The sequence below is a fragment of the Mobula hypostoma genome, chromosome 3, assembly GCF_963921235.1.
Source record: "Mobula hypostoma chromosome 3, sMobHyp1.1, whole genome shotgun sequence".
NCBI lineage: Eukaryota > Metazoa > Chordata > Chondrichthyes > Myliobatiformes > Myliobatidae > Mobula > Mobula hypostoma.
In genome coordinates, this window is record NC_086099.1 from 164,246,838 (window position 1) to 164,267,788 (window position 20,951).

Consider the following 20,951-nt stretch of genomic DNA (forward strand, 5'->3'; position numbering starts at 1 on the left):
CGAAGGCAATGGTCTGCTTGGGGGTTCGGGACCGCTTTGCCCACTCAACTCCTGCACTGACGGCTTCAGCGATGGTCTTCAGGACCTGATCATGCCTCCACCTGTACCGTCCCTCACCAAGTGCCCTTGCACAGCCGCTGAGGATGTGCTCCAGAGTTCCTCGCTTGGAGGACAGTGGGCACGCAGATGACTCTGCCTTGCCCCATGTGTGCAGGTTTGATTATCATACACTGCCTGGATGAGAAATTGTATGTGGTGTGGTTCAGCTTTCGAATGATCAGCCCAGGTCACTTTCCTCTCAACCACATTCTCCCATCTTGTCCAAGCTCCCTGTTGCTTCATTCCCACCGCTTTGCAGGCTCTCATCTCCTCCACTACTGCTCTCACCTCCTCCCGAACTAGACGACGCCTTTCCTTCCCTCTGGTGTCCATTTGGGGAGTTGGAAAGGATCCTAGCCCAGCTCGGCCTCGTGTGACCACTTCCACCAGCCTCCTGTGACGCAGCCTCGCCTCTGCCTCCTGAACAGCTTCCTCTGCCGTCCACTTCTTGCCAGTACTTACTTGGATCCCTGCTCTAGCCACCTTCGGGTCACTTGAGTTCCTATACTGTAGCACTTCTCTGGCTCTTGTTACCTTGAATTCTTTCTCCAAGGATTTGAACGGCAGTTGCAGTTTGTTGCGGTTTCCATAGAGTGCGATCTAAAGGTCGATAAATCTCCTGGACCAGATGGAATGCACCCTCGTGTTCTGAAGGAAGTAGATGTGGAGATTGCGGAGGCATTAGCGATGATCTTTCAAAAGTCGATAGATTCTGCATGGTTCCGGAGGACTGGAAGATTGCAAATGTCACTTCGCTATTTAAAAAGGGGGCAAGGAAGCAAAAAGGAAATTATAGACCTGTTAGCTTGACATCGGTGGTTGGGAAGTTGTTGGAGTTGATTGTCAAGGATGAGGTTACAGAGTACCTGGAGGCATATGACAAGATAGGCAGAACTCAGCATGGATTCCTTAAAGGAAAATCCTGCCTGACAAACCTATTATAATTTTTTGAAGAAATTACCAGTAGGCTAGACAAGGGAGATGCAGTGGATTTTGTATATTTGGATTTTCAGAAGGCCTTTGACAAGGTGCCACACATGAGGCTACTTAACAAGATAACGCCCATGGAATTACGGGAAAGTTACATACTTGGATAGAGCGTTGGCTGATTGGCAGGAAACAGAGAGTGGGAATAAAGGGATCCTATTCCGGTTGGCTGCCGGTTACCAGTGGGGTTCCACAAGGGTCCGTGTTGGGGCCGCTTCTTTTTACATTGTACATCAATGATTTGGATTATGGAATAGATGGCTTTGTGGCTAAGTTTGCTGACGATACGAAGGCAGGTGGAGGGGCCAGTAGTGCTGAGGAAACGGAGAGTCTGCAGAGAGACTTGGATAGATTGGAAGAATGGGCAGAGAAGTGGCAAATAAAGTACAATGTTGGAAAGTGTATGGTTATGCACTTTGGCAGAAAAAATAAACGGGCAGACTATTATTTAAATGGGGAAAGAATTCACAGTTCGGAGATGCAACGGGACTTGGGAGTCCTTGTACAGGATACCCTTAAAGTTAACCTCCAGGTTGAGTCAGTAGTGAAGAAGGCGAATGCAATGTTGGCATTCATTTCTAGAGGAATAGAGTATAGGAGCAGGGATGTGATGTTGAGGCTCTCTAAGGTGCTGGTGAGACCTCACTTGGAGTACTGTGGGCAGTTTTGGTCTCCTTATTTAAGAAAGGATGTGCTGACGTTGGAGAGGGTACAGAGAAGATTCACTAGAATGATTCCGGGAATGAGAGGGTTAACATATGAGGAACGTTTGTCCGCTCTTGGACTGTATTCCTTGGAGTTTAGAAGAATGAGGGGAGACCTCATAGAAACATTTCGAATGTTGAAAGGCATGGACAGTGTGGATGTGGCAAAGTTGTTTCCCATGACGGGGGAGTCTAGTATGAGAGGGCATGACTTAAGGATTGAAGGGCGCCCATTCAGAACAGAAATGCAAAGAAATCTTTTTAGTCAGAGGGTGGTGAATCTATGGAATTTGTTGCCACGGGCAGCAGTGGAGGCCAAGTCATTGGGTGTATTTAAGGCAGAGATTGAAAGGTATCTGAGTAGCCAGGGCATCAAAGGTTATGGTGAGAAGGCAGGGGAGTGGGACTAAATGGGAGAATGGATCAGGTCATGATAAAATGGCGGAGCAGACTCGATGGGCTGAATGGCCGACTTCTGCTCCTTTGTCTTATGGTCTTATGATCTAACGTTACCTCTCTGCTCCTAAACTCAGTCCCACAATTAATGAAGGCCAATGCACCATATGCCTTCTTAACCACAGATTCAACCTGTGCAGCAGCTTTGAGTGTCCTATGGGCTCAGACCCCAAGATCCCTCTGATCCTCCACACAGCCAAGAGTCTTACCATTAATACTATATTCTGCCATCTTATTTGACCTACCAAAATGAACCACCTCACACTTATCTGGGTTGAACTCCATCTGCCACTTTTCAGCCCAGTTTTTCATCCTATCAATGTCCCGTTATAACCTCTGACAGCCGTCCACACTATCTACAACACCCCCAACCTTTGTGTCATCAGCAAATTTACTAACCCATCCCTCCACTTCCTCATCCAGGTCATTCATAAAAATCACGAAGAATAGGGGTCCCAGAACAGATCCCTGAGGCACACCACTGGTCACTGAGCTCCATGCAGAATATGACCCATCTACAACCACTCTTTGCCTTCTGTGGGCAAGCCAGTTCTGGGTCCACAAGGCAATGTCCCCTTGGATCCTATGTCTCCGTACTTTCTGAATAAGCCTGGCTGGGGTATCTTATCAGATGCCTTGCTGAAATCCATATACACTACATCTACTGCTCTTCCTTCATCAATGTGTTTAGTTACATCCTCAAACAATTCAATCAGGCTCATAAGGCACAACTTGCCTTTGAGAAAGCCATGCTGACTATTCCTTATCATATTATGCCTCTCCGACTATTCATAAATCCTGTCTCTCAAGATCTTCTCCATCAACTTACCAACCACTGAAGTAAGACTCATGTGTCTATAATTTCCTGGGATATCTCTACTCCCTTTCTTGAATAAGGGAACAGCATCCACAACCCTCCAATCCTCCGGAACCTCTCCCGTCCCCATTGATGATGCAAAGATCATTGCCAGAGGCTCAGCAATCTCCTCCCTTGCCTCCCACAGTATCCTGGGGTACATCTCGTCCAGTCCCGCTGGCTTATCCAACTTGACGCTTTCCAAAAGCTCCAGCACATTCTCTTTCTTAATATCTACATGCTCAAGCTTTTCAGTCCACTGTAAGTCATCCCTACAATCGCCAAGATCCTTTTCCGTAGTGCATACTGAAGCAAAGTATTCATTAAATACCTCTGCTATCTCCTCTGGTTCCATACACACTTTTCCACTCTCCCACTTAATTGGTCCTATTGTTTCATGTCTTGTCCTCTTGCTGTTCACGTACTTGTAGAATGCCTTAGGGTTCCCTTAATCCTGTCCACCAAGGCCTTCTCATGGCCCCTTCTGGCTCTTTTAATTTCATTCTTAAGCTCCTTCCTGCTAGCCTTATAATCTTCTAGATCTCTATCATTACCTAGTTTTTTGAACCTTTTGTAGGCTTTTCTTTTATCCTTGACTAGATTCACAACAGCCTTTCTACACCACGGTTCCTGTACTCTACCATCCTTTCCCTGTCTCTTTGGAACGTACCTGTGCAGAACTCCACGCAAATATTCCCTGAACATTTGCCACATTTCTTTGGTACATTTCCCTGAGAACATCTGTTACCAATTTATGCTTCCAAGTTCCTGTCTGGTAGCCTCATATTTCCCCTTACACCAGTTAAATGCTTTCCTAACTTGACTGTTCCTATCCCTCTTCAATGCTATGGTAATGGAGGTAGAATTATGATTACTGTCTCCAAAATGCTCTCCCACTAAGAGATCTGACACCTGAATAGGTTCATTTCCCAATACCTGATCAAGTACAGCCTCTCCTCTTGTAGGCTTATCTACATATTGTGTCAAGAAACCTTCCTGAACACACCTAACAAACTCCACCCCATCTAAAACCCTCACTCTACGGAGATGCCAATCAATATTTGGGAAATTAAAATCTCCCACCATGACAACCCTGTTATTATTACACCTTTCCAGAATCTGTCTCCCTATCTGCTCCTCAATGTCCCTGTTACTATTAGGAGGTCTATAAAAAACACGCAATAGAGTTATTGACCCCTTCCTGTCCCTAACTTCCACCCACAGAAACACAGTAGACAATCCCTCCATGACTTCCTCCTTTTCTGCAGCCGTGACACTATCTCTGATCAACAGTGCCACACCTCCACCTCTTTTGCCTCCCTCCCTGTCCTTTCTGAAACATCTAAAGCCTGGCACTTGAAGAAATCATTCCTGTCCCTGAGCCGTTCAAGTCTCTGTAATGGCCACAACATCGTAGCTCCAAGTACTGATCCACACGCTAAGCTCATCCACTTTGTTCATAATACTCCTTGCATTAAAATAAACACATCTTAAACTATCAGTCTGAGCACGTCCCTTCTCTATCACCTGCCCATCCTCCCTCTCGCACTGTCTCCAAGCTTTCTCTATCTGTGAGCCAACCGCCTCTTCCTCCGTCTCTTCAGTTCAGTTTCCACCCCTCAGCAATTCTCGTTTAAATCCTCCCCAGTAACCTTAACAAACCTCCCCACCAGGATATTTGTCCCCCTGGGATTCAAGTGCAACCTGTCCTTTTTGTGCAGGTCACACCTATCCCAAAAGAGGTCCCAATGATCCAGAAATCTGAATCCCTGCCCCCTGCTCTAATCCCTCAAGCATGCATTTATCCCCCAGCTCATTCTATTCCTGTACTCACTGTCGCGTGGCACAGGCAGTAATCCTGAGATGACTACCTTTGTGGTCCTACTTCTCAACTTCCTTCCTAACTCCCTGTAGTCTGCTTTCAGGACCTCCTCCCTTTTCCTACCTATGTCGTTGGTACCAATATGTATCATGGCCTCTGGCTGTTCACCTTCCCACTTCAGGATATCGTGGACACAATCAGAAACATCCCAGACCCTGGCACCTGGGAGGCAAACTACCATCCGAGTTTCTTTCCTGCATCCACAGAATCGCCTGTCTGATCCCCTAACTATAGAGTCTCCTATCACTGCAGCCATCCTGTTCCTCTCCCTACCCTTCTGAGCCACAGGGCCAGACCCTGTGCCAGAGACGTGGCCACTGTCGCTCCCCCCAGTTAGGCAGTTCCCCCCAACAGCACTCAAACAGGAGTATTTACTGTTAAGGGGGACAGCCACAGGAGTACTCTCTAGCATTTGACTCCTGACTGTTACCCACTTACCTGTCTCCTCAGGCCCCAGTGTGGCTACTTGCCTATAGCTCCTATCTGTCACCTCCTCACTTTCCCTGACCAGATGAAGGTCATCGAGCTGCGTCTCCAGTTCCCTAACGCGGTCCTAAGGAGCTGCAGTTTGACACACCTGGCGCAGATATGGCCATCCGGGAGGCTGGGAGTCTCGGAGTCTCCAGGACTTCCCATATCTGACACCGAGCACAGAACACCGGCCTGACACACATACTCCCTGTCTGTATTCTACACAGGCAACCTACCTTGCCTCGACCCATCATCACAGAAGCCCCGTTGAACCAAAGCCCTCCTACTCTGTCTCCCTCTAGAGCGGGTGTTCGGCAAGCTACCTTTACACTATTCCAGTTTGTGCGATTGACCAATCACCTAAGGTCTCATCATCCCCAAACTTGATTCTTGAAGAACATATGAAGCCAAGGTCACTTTGAGCACTTCAAGAGGAATCTTCTGGGTCGGCAAGTTCACTTATTGACTCTATTTCACCATTTGGTTCTGGCCAGCACCATATCGTTGTTTTCTGTAGATCTGTAGAGAAAGTTGAGAGGCTGTATTTGACTTTCCAACTGTTAAATTCCATGAACTCATTCCGTGCGGCGAGTCAAGGGGAACTGTTGGGCACCATGGTTGCTAATTTATGCATCCCCAATAATGTCTGTTTGGTTGGTAAGGTCGGAAGAGATTGCCGAGTTTCAGATGCATTGTGACGGGTGCTCACTGCCTGCAGAGCCGTGGTTCTTCCTGTGTTCCAGTGCCTCATTCTTTCTCCTGGAAGTGCTTGCTCTACGAACGGTCAGTCAGATCTCGTGCCTCAAGTTAGGGTGCTGCCTACCACCCCCCCAGAATATTGATCCACCCCCAGACAATCCCTTAGGACACATAACCACCCCCATTGTGAATCACTGCTTTCTATGATGTTATTTATTTTCCAAAAATTCTCAAAAGAACATATTTTGGAAAAAAAATGAAGAAAATCTTATTTTATGTAAACCGCATGTGCAGCATGAAGGGACTGTTGTGTGGGAGGAATCAGAGTAAGATTATATTAAAAAACATTGCACTCTTAGTGACAACTAATGAAAAACCAAGGTTTCTGCCTCCCACATAAAAATATCCTATTCCAGATTCAAAATATCTAAATGTTTTGTTCCGTTCTCTCAATGTTTGTGGAGTTTTAATCTTCGAGATTAGAGATTTACCACAAAAAAGGACTACAAAATTAACGTACTCATTTATCCTTATACATAATTAGATACCAATTATCACCTAATGCAGGGGACTCAACTCCATTCATGCTTCCTTCTGAAAAGGAATGCATGTCTCCATTGCCAAGATTTTCTAAGGGCAGTCTGCAATATGACATGGTCAAATGCATCTTTCCACATGGTTGTATTTCTCTCTCCCCTCATGAGACTGAAACACAATAATATTGTTTTTCTCAGAATCCCAGGCAAAGCTTGTGAAATGCATATCATTTTCTCTCTGCTATGGAAAGACCGTGACTGCATTTCAAATCATTTGATTGTGAGATGCATCTAGAATATCTGCAAAAGAAATGGCAAGATGCTCTAGTAATACCAGTTCAGTTTTATTTTTGACAGAAGTGATAATAATTTCAAAGTCCTCCAAAAATGCCCTTTTAACTTGATAGTCCAACAGTGAACCTTAGAAATGGATCTGACCCCTATGAATTAAAAACAGTAACTCATTTGCAAAGTGAATTTACAGATGTAATTATGGACTAGCAGTTTTCTGATTTGCCATAGTTCCTTTGCAGCTTTAATTGATTCTTGGTGCACTGCACAGCTCATTTTGATGACTGGGTTACAGTAATTTTTTTAATCCTTCAACAATGAATATATTTTATCAGAATTAGTAAATGGCTTGAGTTGATTTTCACTTTAGATTCGATTGTGATGTTGTCAGATTGGCTATTAAGCAACTAATCCTGATGAGTTGCCACTTCCTCCAATTATTAACCTGCACCCGTGGCACATCTTCTTATTGAACCATACTATTAGCAGCCCTCCTTACCCTGGAACTGAGCTCCAGCACCATACTCTAACCACATAACTGTTCATGGACACCCAGATAATATTGTCTGTCTCTACCTTGTCTCAACTTAACAGTTTTTGTAACCTCTGTAATCAGTTAGTCCAATGTCTTCCTTGTAACTCTCCCATCTTCTACTGACAAACCTGCTGATTGTATTCTGGCCAGTAGCTTCCTGTATGCACATCATTTCTGTGACTACTGAGAAAAGATCATTTCATTAAACTGGATAATTATTGTCACATGTTTCAGGTTCAGAAACACTTATTACTCTTCAACTATCAGGCTCTTGAAGTGATTTAAGGCGAGCTGTAAAGGGTGGTGGTTGGAGTTGTGACTGGAACATGGCGGAGAGAGAGAACATCAAGGAAAGAGCCAAGCTGTTGAAGGAAGTTTTTTGCGAGACTGGAAGTGAACTAGAGATGGAGGTCAGTGGGAAAGAGGAACAGAATGGAAAGAGGAAAAAAAGAAAGCAGAGGTATGGGATATCAAACTCTGAGGAATCAGCGGATGATCAAAGCCGGACAGCAAAACAATGGAAAGAAGATGAGATTAAAGCAATTATAAAACTAAGTGAAGACGGGGCGTCATTTGGTGATTGGAACCTGATTCCTTTGACGAAGAGGCTCAACAAAATTCTAGGCAAGATTAAAGGAGAAAAGATTTTACAAAATGGATCGCTATTAGTGATTTGTCAGGATAGTGCTCAGCAAGGTAAAGTGATAAAATTAAGTAAAATAGATGGCAAAGAAGTACAATGCTCAATACCCAACAATAGAAAGTGAACTAGAGGAGTTATTTCGGGGATATCAACAAAAGTTACTATGGATGAGATTAAACAGAACATAAAAGGAGCAAAAATTATTGAGGCCAAAAGTTTGAAAGTTACAAGAAACAGGAAAAAGTGTGATAGTTTATCAGTTATGATTAACTTTGATGAAGAGAGATTGCTGACTAACGTTTACTTAGGGTATATTGTGTTATGCGGTTAGAATATATATACCACCGCCTTTAAGATGCTATAAATGTCAGAAATTCAGGCACATTGCGGCGGTCTGCAGAGGAAAGCAAAGATGTGAGAGATGTGCTGGAATACATGAATATGGGAAATGTGAAGCGGGAGCTAGGCTGAAATGCTGCAATTGTGGCAAGGAACACAGCGCAGCTTATCGAGGGTGTATTTATAGCAAGAAGGCAGCTGAGATACAATATATAAAAGTAACTCAAGGAATCAGTTATGCAGAGGCAGTGAAAGAAGTTGATGGAAAAAAGGCTGTCAAGCAAACAAATACAGGGAATAATAAACTGGTGAATTGTGAGGGTTGTTATATGAAAAATAAGGATACACTATTAATGAGTAGAAAGGAGTTCGTGCTTTTTATGGTGGATGCAATTAATTGTTCAGCGCAAACAAGCAAAAGAACTGAGAAAATTAAAATTATCGTCCAGTTTGCAGAAAAGTTTCTTGGTATTAAAGGAATTAGGTGGGAAGAAGTCAAAGAAACGCTGAATGGAGGATCCAACAGTTCACAGGCAGGGGAGATGGAATCTTAATGGCAGTATACTTATCGCAAATGGTCAAGAATTTAAGAAATGTTTCAGAACTTAAGGAAAATCCTCAGATTTTATGGTTGAAGCCCAGGGTAAATGTGCAGAACTCCAACAACAAATAGAAGTACCCAACAAGAACAACGGTGAGTTGGAAAGAGATTGGAAAATGGAGGAAATTATTACAAGGATATAAAAGGAAAAGGAATTTGTTGCAAAGTGAATTATTTACATTCAGATTATAAAATGAAAACATGGAAGCAAATGAAGAAGAACTCCGAGGTCTCAGTAAACAACTGCAGGCTACGATCCAAGAAAAGGAAAACATGAAAAAGCAGATAGACTTGGAAAAACAAGAAGTTTAAAAGTATAACGTGCGATAATTACTCTTCTTTAACAAGATGATTTTAGTCTTACAAGTGATGCAGATGAAATCAATGTAATTGAGGTAATGCAACTACACGAAAACATGTGACATAATTAGGGAAGATAGCGGTTTGCGGCATTATCTAATGAGCACATTAAGCATTCACGAGGAATTGCAACTACAGAGTGAAGCTAATAGAAAACTGCAGGCTGAACTAGATTGTCTAAAGTAGAGAACTCCAGGACATATTTGGTTGGAACACCACAAGTCTACCAGGTGGCGGAAATGCACTGAAAACTGGTTGCCAACCGCCATAAAACGAAGAAGAAGAAGAAGCCTCTTGAACCAGCACACATTCACCTCAACACTGAACTGATTCTACAAGCAATGGACTCACTTTCAATGCTTCTACAACTCGTCCTCAATATTATTTATTTGTATTTCTTTAATTATTATCTATTATTTATTTTATATTTGCCTTTTTTTGCACATTGGCTATTTATCCAACTTTGGGTGTAGTTTCTCATTGATTCTATTGTGTTTCTTTATATTTACTGTGAATACCCACGAGAAAATGAATTTGAAGACAATATATGGTGATATACAGTATAGTACTTTGATAACAAATTTACTTTGAACTTTGGACAGTTATAAAGAAATAGCAGTACAAATAGACAATAAGTTGCAAGGCCATGATGAGGTAGATTATGAGGTCGAGTCCATTTTATCATACTAGGGAATTATTCACTAGTCTTTTAACAACAGGATAGAAGCTGTCCCCAACCCTAGGGGTACATGATTTCAGATTTTTGTATCTTCTGCTTGATGAGAAAGGGCTAAGAGAAAATGCTCGGCGTGAGTGTGGTCTTTGATTATGTTGGGTGCTTTCCCAAAGCAGCAAGGGATATAGACAGAGTCCATGAAGGGGAAGCTGGTTTCCATGACACGCTGCACTGTATCCACAACTTCCTGCAGTCTCGAGCAGTGTTGGGCAGAGCAGTTGCCACAGCAAGCCATGATGCTTTCCCCAGAGAAGGCTCTTGATGGTGCATCTATAAAAACTCGTGCGAGGTAAAGGGACATGCCAAATTTCATACGCCTCCTGAAAAGGTAGAAGCACTATGAACTTTCATGAAATTTAAATGTAAGAAGTCAAAGCTCGTCAACCATTAGTTGTTTGACAAATGTGACAACAAAGAGATCCTGTAAGGATTGAGGAAGGTAAGGGCTCTGGATAGAGGGGCTTGTCATAAGTGAAGTTGTAGAGCCAGCATGTTTTCCAATTGTATCATGACATAATCTGGAATGGAATAGGATGGGCTCATAGAAATGTCCTTGGAGGGCTCCAGATATTATAACGTGGGACATGAATAAAAAAGGTGGAATATCTTAGAAAGTTTGTGGTTTCTTGGCATTGGGATTACTGGTTTCCCAATGCATAAGAAAACAAAACAAAACAGGAGTATGCTTTGGACCTCCCACTTAATGTCATGACTGAGTGGTGTCATAACAACAACCTCTCACTCAATGACAACAAGATCAAGGAACTGGTTATATACTTCAGGAGAGGAAACGAGAGGTCTCTGAGTGAGTCCTCATTGGAGGATCAGATATGGAGAGGGTTAGCAAATTTAAATTCCTGGGTGTTACCATTTCAGAGGACTTGTGTTGGACCCAGCATATAACTGCATTTCCAAAGGAAACACAGCAGTGCCTCTACTTCTTTAGAAGTCTGTGGAGATTCAGCATGACATCTAAAACTTTGAAAAAATTCTGTATTTGTGCAGTGGAGAGTATATTGGCTGGCTGCGTCACAGCCTGGTTTGGGAACACCAATGCCTCTGAATGGAAAAATCAAAAAAAGGTAGTGGATTCAGCCCAGTACATTACGTCTAAAACCCTCCCAACCATTGAGTACGTCTACATGATATGCTGTCATAGGAAAGCAACATCCATCATCAGAGATCCCCACTACCCAGGCCATGCTCTCTTCTCAATACTGCCACCAGGTAGAAGGTACAATAGACTCAAGGCTTACACCATCAGGTTCAAGAACAGTTACTACCACTCAACCATCAGGATCTTGAGTAGAAGGGGATGACTACACTCACCTGCCCCATCATTGAGATGTTCCTACAACCAAATACCTCACTTTAAGGGGTCTTTATCTCTTTATCTCATGTTCTTGTTATTTATTGCTGTTTATTTACATTTGCATTTGCACAGTTTGTTGTCTTCTGCACTCTGGTTGGTCTATTATTGAACCTGTTATAGTTGCTATTCCATAGATTTGCGGAGTATGCCCACAAGAAAATGAATCAGGGTTGTATATACTTTGATAATAAGATTTACTTTGAGCTTTGAACTTAAGACCAGCTCCATCTTCAGTAAGATCATAGCTATATTTTTACTTCAGAACCACTTCCCTGCACTGACATCATATCCTTTCATTCCCTTATCTTAAACCTAATTATTTATAATCCTGAATATATTTGATGACCAGTCATCCACAACCCTCCTAGGTGGAGAATTCCAAGGATTTACCACATATTCAGTACAGAGATTTGTCTTTTTTTCTCTGTCCTAATGGATCCACACTTGATTTTGTGGGTGATCCTTAGCTCAAGACACCCCGGTCAGGAAATCATCAACTCTGCCAAGGTTTTTGTATATTTCAGAATAATCTCAGGAGAATATAGGCCTATGGCAGGGTCTAAATGAGATCACTAGGCACAAAGAAAAGGCTGGGAATATCAATAACTGTAGCGCTTCTCTTCCTGATGAATTTAACGTATTCTACGCAAGATTCGAACAGAAGAGGAGCGTCCCGCTCCCTCCGGATGAACCGGACCTGGTGGCATCGAGATTCATCGTCACCAAGGAGGACATTAGAAGGGCCCTCCCGAAGATAAATCCAAGGAAAGCGACAGGCCCAGATGACATCCTGGGATGGGTTCTCCAGGCTTGTGCAAGCGAGCCAGCTAGTGTTTGCTGACATCTTCAACTGCTCTTTGCTTCATTCTAAGATCCCCTTGTGTTTTAAGAAGGCAACGATAATCCCAGTGCCGAAGAAGAGCAAGGTGGCATGCCTGAATGACTATCGACCTGTGGCTCTGACATCAATTGCTATGAAGTGCTTTGAGAGATTGGTTTTGGCACCCATCAACCACAGCCTACTGGTCAACCTCGACACTTTGCAATTCGCCTACCGGAGCAACAGGTCAACAGCAGATGCCATCTCTCTGGCCCTACATTCCTCCTTAGATCACCTGGAGAATAAAGGCGCATATGTAAGTCTCCTTTTCATTGACTACAGCTCTGCCTTTAATACCATCATTCCAAGTAAACTGATTCCTAAGCTCCGGAACCTGGGCCTTAGCACTCAGATCTGCAGCTGGATCTTCAACTTCCTCACAGACAGGACCCAGGCTGTAAAAATAGGGGACAAGCTCTCCTCTACAATCACTCTGAGCACCGGTGCCCCACAAGGCTGTGTACTCAGCCCCCTGCTGTACTCACTGTACACCCATGATTGTGTAGCCAAGTTTCCACCGAACTCAATATATAAGTTTGCCGATGACACCATAATTGTAGGCCATAACTCGGGTAATGATGAGTTTGAGTACAGAGGGGAAATTAAGAACCTGGTGGCATGGTGCAAAGACAATAACCTATCCCTCAACGTCAGCAAGACGAAGGAATTGGTTGTTGACTTCAGAAGGAGTAGCGGACCGCACGACCCCATTTACATCGGTGGTGCGCAAGTGGAACAGGTCAAAAGCTTTAAGTTCCTCAGGGTCAATATCACAAATGACCTGACTTGGTCCAACCAAGCAGAGTCCATTGCCAAGAAGGCCCACCAGCGCCTTTACTTCCTGAGAAAGCTAAAGAAATTTGGCTTGTCCTCTAAAACCCTCACTAATCTTGGTAGATGCACCGTAGAAAGCATTCTTCTAGGGTGCATCACAACCTGGTATGGAAGTTCTCCTGTCCAAGACCAGAGGAAGCTGCAGAAGATCGTGAACACAGCCAGCACATCACACAAACCAATCTTCTGTCCTTGGACTCACTTTACACCGCACGCTATCGGAGCAGTGCTGCCAGGATAATCGAGGACACGACCCACCCAGCCAACACACTTTTCGTCCCTCTTCCCTCCGGGAGAAGGCTCAGGAGCTTGAAGACTTGTACGGCCAGATTTGGGAACAGCTTTTTTCCAACTGTGATAAGACTGCTGAACAGATCCTGACCCGGATCTGGGCCGTACCCTCTGAATATCTGGACCTGTATCTCGTTTTTTTTTTGCACTACCTTACTTTCCTTTTTCTATTTTCTATTTATGATTTATAATTTAAATTTTTACTATTTACTATCGATTTGTACTTCAGGGAGCGCAAAGCGCAGAATCAAATATTGCTGTGATGGTTGTACGCTCTGGTATCAATTGTTCGGCAACAATAAAGTAAAGTAGTCTAGTTAATCTTTCCTCAGATTGCAAGTCCATGACCTTAAGAATCAATCTTCCACCAGGGATAGGGTTCCTCTTGTTCTCACCCACCCCTATACCAGCCTTTGCGTCCAGTACATAATTCTTCATAACTTCCACCTTCCCCAGCGAGATCTCACCACCAAGCACATCATTCCCTCCCTGCTACTTTATGCCTTCCGCAGGGATCACTCCCAAAGTGACTCCCTTGTCCATTCATACTTCTCTACTGATCTCCCTCCTGACACTTTTCCTTGCAAGCGTAGCAAGTGCTACACCTACCCCTACACCTCCTTCCTCACTACTATTCAGCACCCCATACAGTCCTTCCAGGTGAGGCAACACTTCACCTGTTGGGATCATCTACTGTATCTGGTGCTCCCAATCTGGCCTCCTGTGTATCGATGCAGATTGGGAGATCACTTCACCAAGCACCTGCACTCCATCCGCCAGAAAAAGCAGGATCACACAGTGGCCACCCATTTTAATTCCACTTCCCATTCCCATTCCAACATGTCAGTCCATGGCCCCCTCTACTGTTGTGATGAGGACACACTCAAGTTGGAGGAGCAATACCTTATATTCTGCCTGGGTAGCCTCCAACCTGATGGCATGAACATCGATTCCTTGAACTTCCAGTAACACCCATCCCCCACCTTCAGCACTCTCACTCCCATTTCCCTCTTACCTTATGTCCTTACCAGCCTATCACCTCCGTCCCTCTGGTACTCTTCTTCCTTTTCTTTCTTCCAAGGCCTTTTGTCTTCTCCTATCAGATTACCCCCTTTTCCAGCCCTGTTTCTCTTTCACCAATCAACTTCCCAGCTCTTTACTTCACCCCTCTCCCTCCCAGTTTCACCTATCATCTTGTGGTTCTTCTTCCCCTCTCCCCACTTTCCTACTGTGGCTCCCCATCTTTCTCTCCAGTCCTGCTGAAGGGTCTCGGCCCAAAACGTCGACTGTACTCTTTTCCGTAGATGCTGCCTGGCCTGCTGAGTTCCTCCAGCATTTTGTGTGTGTTACCTGGATTTCCAATATCTGCAGATTTTCTCGTTTGAGAAGAAGTGTTCAAATTTGATATTATGTAGAAGTATATTGGCATTCATGTGCTGTTTTCTCTTTCTTGCAGAGAAAAGGTGGGCAAATTAATCAGATGAAAATAACTAGCTGTATAAAAGTTGTAAAGGATGATGGTGTTTTTGAAAATAGTGTTGAAAATCATATGAACAGAAGGTTTTTCCAGGTTATAAAATGAAGTCCTATCAGAAGGATACAAATAAATAATCTTTGATAGTTTGACCTTAAAGAAAATGGGAGTAAAAGATCTCGGTGAAAGGGCAGGTCCCAGGATGAAGTAAGGAACTATGTGTAGAGCCAAAATCAATGAAGGGCAGGAACAATGTATTTGTATTGTTGAACTGATAGTAAATTCAAATGGATAGTTTCCTTTTCTTGAACTCCTGACCTGGCCTTTGGGAGTCAAGCAAAATGTCTAAGACATTATTATTTTTCTAGAATTTTCAATTTTTAATGTATACTTAAAGCAACATTGGAAATGGGTATTATGGTATTCTATAAATATTTGTGTACATTTCTTCAAGAAGGTAAAATAGTAAATATTCAATATTTCAGATGGAATGCATATGATAAGTTGAGATAATTTTACATAACCTCTATATAATAACATTGATCAGAACAGATACTGAAATGATTTATTTCAATCACATGAAGATATAAAATCATATACTGAACATTTTATTCTATTTTTTTTAAATTTCAATATAATGTACCTGTAAAAATAAAATAATTCTCTTCATCTAATTTTCTTCAGTCCTGAAAAAGGGTCTCAGCCCAAAATGTAGCCGGTACTCTTTTCCATAGATGCCGCTTGGCCTGCTGATTTCCAGCATCATTTTGCATGTGTTGCTGTTACTTTGTCGGTATTTGCAAAATATATCTAAAGATTTTCTTTCTGTGTAAGTAAGGACATTATCCCTCTCTGTGTCAGGTTAGGGTCTTAAATTGGTTTATGTTTAACTACATGCTGCATAAGACTTTGATTAGCTTAGGAAAAAAACACTAATAACTGGAATGGTTAAAATATGTTTCAGATAAAGGCTTGTTAGACAAAGTGAAAGTTCCGAAGCTGCTGCAGTCTGAAATGTGATACACCTGTCCGGGTCCAATCACTTCACCTATGGGTGAGTGTTGAATTAAGAAGATGCCCACTTCAAAGAAAGCTCATTGCTCATACATTTTTTACTAATGTGGTTATCAGAGTAATGGTGTTATGATGTCTCCTTTAGATTTCAACTTCAACGTCCAAGTAATATTACTTTATTCTGCTCTTGATCAGCTGCAGCTTTCAGTATGTTATTTAATTATGTATCGTTTACACTTCGCCAGGATCTTGAGGGGAAAAGATTTACAGCTATGAGGAAAAGAGCTGGGCTAGGGGATTGTGAGTTTGCTCCCAAAGAGCTTAGTGGCTAAATGTCCTCTTTCTCTGGATTAACAACTCTGCTTCTCTGATTTTCAAGGTCAAGTTTAAGTTTAATTAATTGTCATTCAACCTTACACGTGTTTACCACCAAGTTCCTCCAGCCCAAGGTGCACAACACAGTACATATAACTCACAGACACAACACATAAAGTAATATTACCACAAGTAATGTAGTAAATAATAAGGTTAGTAATACAATATGAGTTAAAAAGTAAACTGTATAATGCTATAGGTGCTTCATACGTGATGAAATCTGGGTGGTGACAGGGAGTTCTGGAATTTTTCGGCCTGGGGGAAGAAACTGTTTCCCATCCTAACACTTGTCCTCATGCTACGGTACCTCCTCGCTAATGGTAACTTGTTATGATTTTTTTGCCCAGTGTCAGTGAAGATTTTCTTGCAGGTTTTAGGAGTTTTTTTTAAACTTTCTAAAGCATTAAATTGTCTTCTATTCTCCAGAATACTAACCTTGGTTGATATGTGGGTGACATGGAAGTGTGCCACAAAAGGAAATGTTGGCTCTTACGACCAATGAATATGACCAGCTCTCATTTAACCTTGGAGCAGCCTTTATCTGCTTCGGACACAAAACTATCAAAACTAGATAGATAAGGTGGAAGGAATCATTGCTGATAGGTCATTTTATTTTTGGAGACTAACACTTGCATGAAAGTGCCAAGAGAATTGTTCATTGGAAGTCTGCTGGTTACACTTCCGTAATCACACAGACAGATGTAGTTTCTCTTCACTTCCAGTCGTTTTTCTCTTGATGCTGTGGTGAGGATCTCTAGATCATCATATTGACTCAGTACAGGGAGGCCTGACAACCCTAAGACTTGAACAAGAGCAGCTTGCTTCTGCTGAGTAATCTTGTTCCAGACCAAACTAAGGTGATTGGACTTGAAGGCTTACATAAATTATAAATTGCGGAATCCAAAGCGTTGCTGGAAGTGCTTCACAACTATGCTCTGGGAGGGTGGAGAAGATTGTGCCTCATACTTACTGTATGATACCAGACTTAATTCTTAATCTGTACCAAGTTGACTGACCTGAATAAGAACCACCACCAAGTTCTTATATTTATCTTGAAAATGTCAGGCACAGAGAAGGGTAAGATTAGCCAGTTTCTTACTTCCAATGAACATGCAGTTTTTTTTGCTTGTCGCACCAGTCAGTCGGCCATTCTTGTCTGGCACGTGGTGTCAGGATTGGTCTCCTTTCGGATTAACCGGGTCACGATATGAACATTCCTGACTCGACCCTTTTTTTTACGAGGCTGAGTGGCTGGCTTGATGCTCAACCCCACATGGATGGAAAGTGTGCTCGGGGTGGGGGGGGGGGTGGCCCGACTTGGATTCGAGCTCGGGAGCCTTCGCTCCAGAGTCCGGCGCTGATACCATTGTGCCAACAGCCAATGACCTTGTTGGAAAGTACTTTTATCGAGAAGCAAAATCTGGATTTGGCCCATCCCCCCCATTACATCCACTCCCTTCTCCGTCAATGACGCAAATGTGTCATCTGAGATAGCATGGATGGCAGAAGACAGCTAAAATCATAGACTGTTCCTCAGTGTGAGTGGCAACACCAAACCAAAACGGATACATTCTGTCCATTTAAAGTATGAAATATTGTTTGTGCTTGCTGAATGTTTGCTCTGTGAATGCGCTACAGGATTTCTCTACCTCTTTTAAAAATGCGTTCTTCTGGGTTTTCAGGATGATGCACAAATGACTATAATTACTCTTGTGTAGAAACCAAACATTCACTCAGTACCCCTTTTAAAAAAAACTGAGGCAAGATTGCCGGAACCAGTGGAAAGTCAATAATTACTGCCATGCAGAAGCGAGACATTCCCTCATCTTCTCCCTTTAAAGAACTGAACTAGGACTCCTGGAACCAGTCGTAAGTCAATAATTGCTCAACAGCATTGTTTACCATCAATCTGTGGTTCAAAATAAACATATGAATTCTCCTCATCATGTAAAAATAATTCCCCTTTTTTCTTGGCTATAACTGGACAAAGTGGATTCTGCAATAACAAAGTAAGTCTTCTGGCACTTGGAACACAAACACTGGTAGCAGTAATTACTTTCAGTACTCCTGTTAGTCCAGCAACTGTCAGTGCAAACACCAGTTGCAGGATTTTACAAGCATTGGAACAGATTCAGAAAGCCCATTGGCTTGTTTTTAACCTGTAGGTTCTCTGGATTTACCTCGACTGCAGCAATCACTTTTCTGTGCTACTTTACTGAAAACAGGCCAAACTAACAAAGGTTCACAATCGTGAAATGGGGGATCGTGTCATTGGGCGGTTGCTTAAATTAGTCTTATATTCCTTAAGAATTTGAAGCATTAAGAAGTGATTTCATAGGATCAAAAACACTCTTCAAGATTAGGTTTAGGGTTAATGCTTGAAAGGGCAAAAGCAGGCAGAATGTTTCTTCTCGCAAACACGAGGAAATCTGTAGATGCTGGCATTTCAAGCAACACACGTAAAAGTTGCTGGTGAACGCAGCAGGCCAGGCAGCATCTCTAGGAAGAGGTACAGTCGACGTTTCGGGCTGAGACCCTGCATCAGGACTGGCTGGGTGCTTGGCATTACAGCCCACTTAAGATGGAGGAAGTAAAGTTTGTTCACTCAAAGGTTTGAGTTTATTGAATTGTCTATACCAAGAAGCTGTGGATGCTATGTAAGTACAATATATAAATAGATAATGTTTTGCATATTAAGAAAATCAAGAATAGAATCTTTGGATTGTACAACATTGAAATAAACCCTTTCATCTCATTTCATCTATGCTGATCATGATGCCTAGATCTGTTAATCCCTTTTGTCTACGTTAAATCCATATCCCTCTCCAACTATCCAGTCCAAACACCTGTCTAAATGACTCTTAAACATTATAATTGTAACTGCTTCTGCCATCTCTTCTCTCTGCTCATTCATGAGAAACACCACCTTCTAAACTTGCCCCTCAGATCTTCCTTAAGTTTCTCCGGTCTGACTTTAAACCTGGACCTCTATTTCTAGACTCCTTAGTGCTTGGAAAAAGGCTGACTATGTATCCCTTCTATTCCCCTTATTTTAAGATTGTCCCTACAGTTACCCCTCAGCCTCTTCTGTTCCAGTAACAATAAACAGCCTATCCAATCTCTTCTTAAAACTACAATCCTCATTTCTAGGCAACATCCTGGTGAATCTCTTCTGTACTCTCAGTGGCTACCACATCCTTCCTGTAGTGTGGTAATTAGTGCCAAGGAATGGATTTAATATTGAAAACTGGCCTTCTTAATGACTGCTAAAACAGATTTTAAAAACTAGTATATCTAGATCTCTTAAATAATATACAGTATATTTAAGAGATCTATTGTGTTTAACAATAAATATTTCAAAGGTGACAATGTAATGAGAATGCTAAGTACCTTGGAAGCTATATTTGCCCCTGTCAGTCATGATTAAATACTACACTTGGACCCCATGTGATGTAAAAACTATTGTAATTATCTGCTTCAGTCAATTAATACATCCATTAGTCACATTTCTATCAAATATTATGTAAAATATACAGAGCAGAATTAGTTGTGGCCTGTTACATTGGCAACAAGATACTGAAGTAAAACCACTTGCACCTTTTGAAACACTTATACCTTTAAGGCAATAAGATCAATTGTCTGGGATCAATGAAGATTATTCATCGATCATTTATTCAGTTAATGAAGGTCAATTTGCAGCAGCAGTGTCATGGTATCATTTTTATTCTGGTCTTTTTGACTGTTCTTTCCTATTGCTAAAATACTTTCTACAGCCAAGGGCAATGCGGCCGCGATGTTGGAATCTGAAATCCAGAACTCTGTATTTCAGAGTTTTATTGCTTGACCCTAGCACGCTGAGCTTCTGCTGCCATGGCAGATGGGTAGGTGGTAATGTTTTATATTGTTCACAATGTTCAACCTCTCTTCCACAGCAGCAGCTGGTCATATCTTTCAGTGAATTTTGGCTGATGCTCAGCATTCAAAAATAGGCACATTTTCCATTTTATCTGATCAGCAAATAAGATTCTTCTAAAGTGAATCAAGTGCAGATGACACACATGCAGAGTGGGTGAAGTGGTTGCAGTGCTGGGGTTGTAATCCCAAGGTCTCAAATAAGATTTCAATTCCTACCATGCTAGCTGAGGAATTTAATTTTAGTTATTTAAATTCTCAAATTTAAAAGCTAGTAGTAACAACAATGACAATAAAACTGAATTGTTGTAAAATATATTGGTCCCCTAAATCATATATTGTTGCCCAGCCTTTATGTAACTCTAAACGTATACTAATGTATCCAACACTGAAATGGCATAGCAACCAATTCAAACTGGAATGTTAAAGCGCTGGCTCGTCAACAATCTCCATATCCCATGAATACATGCAATAAAAACAGTTATATTTAAAAAAATCAATTTTTTTTGTATAGAAATCTTTAAGATCAGCCAAAGTTGGGTAGAGGTGGTTTCTAGAATTAATATTTAAGACAAATTGTAATGGAAAAAAAGAATGCAGATGC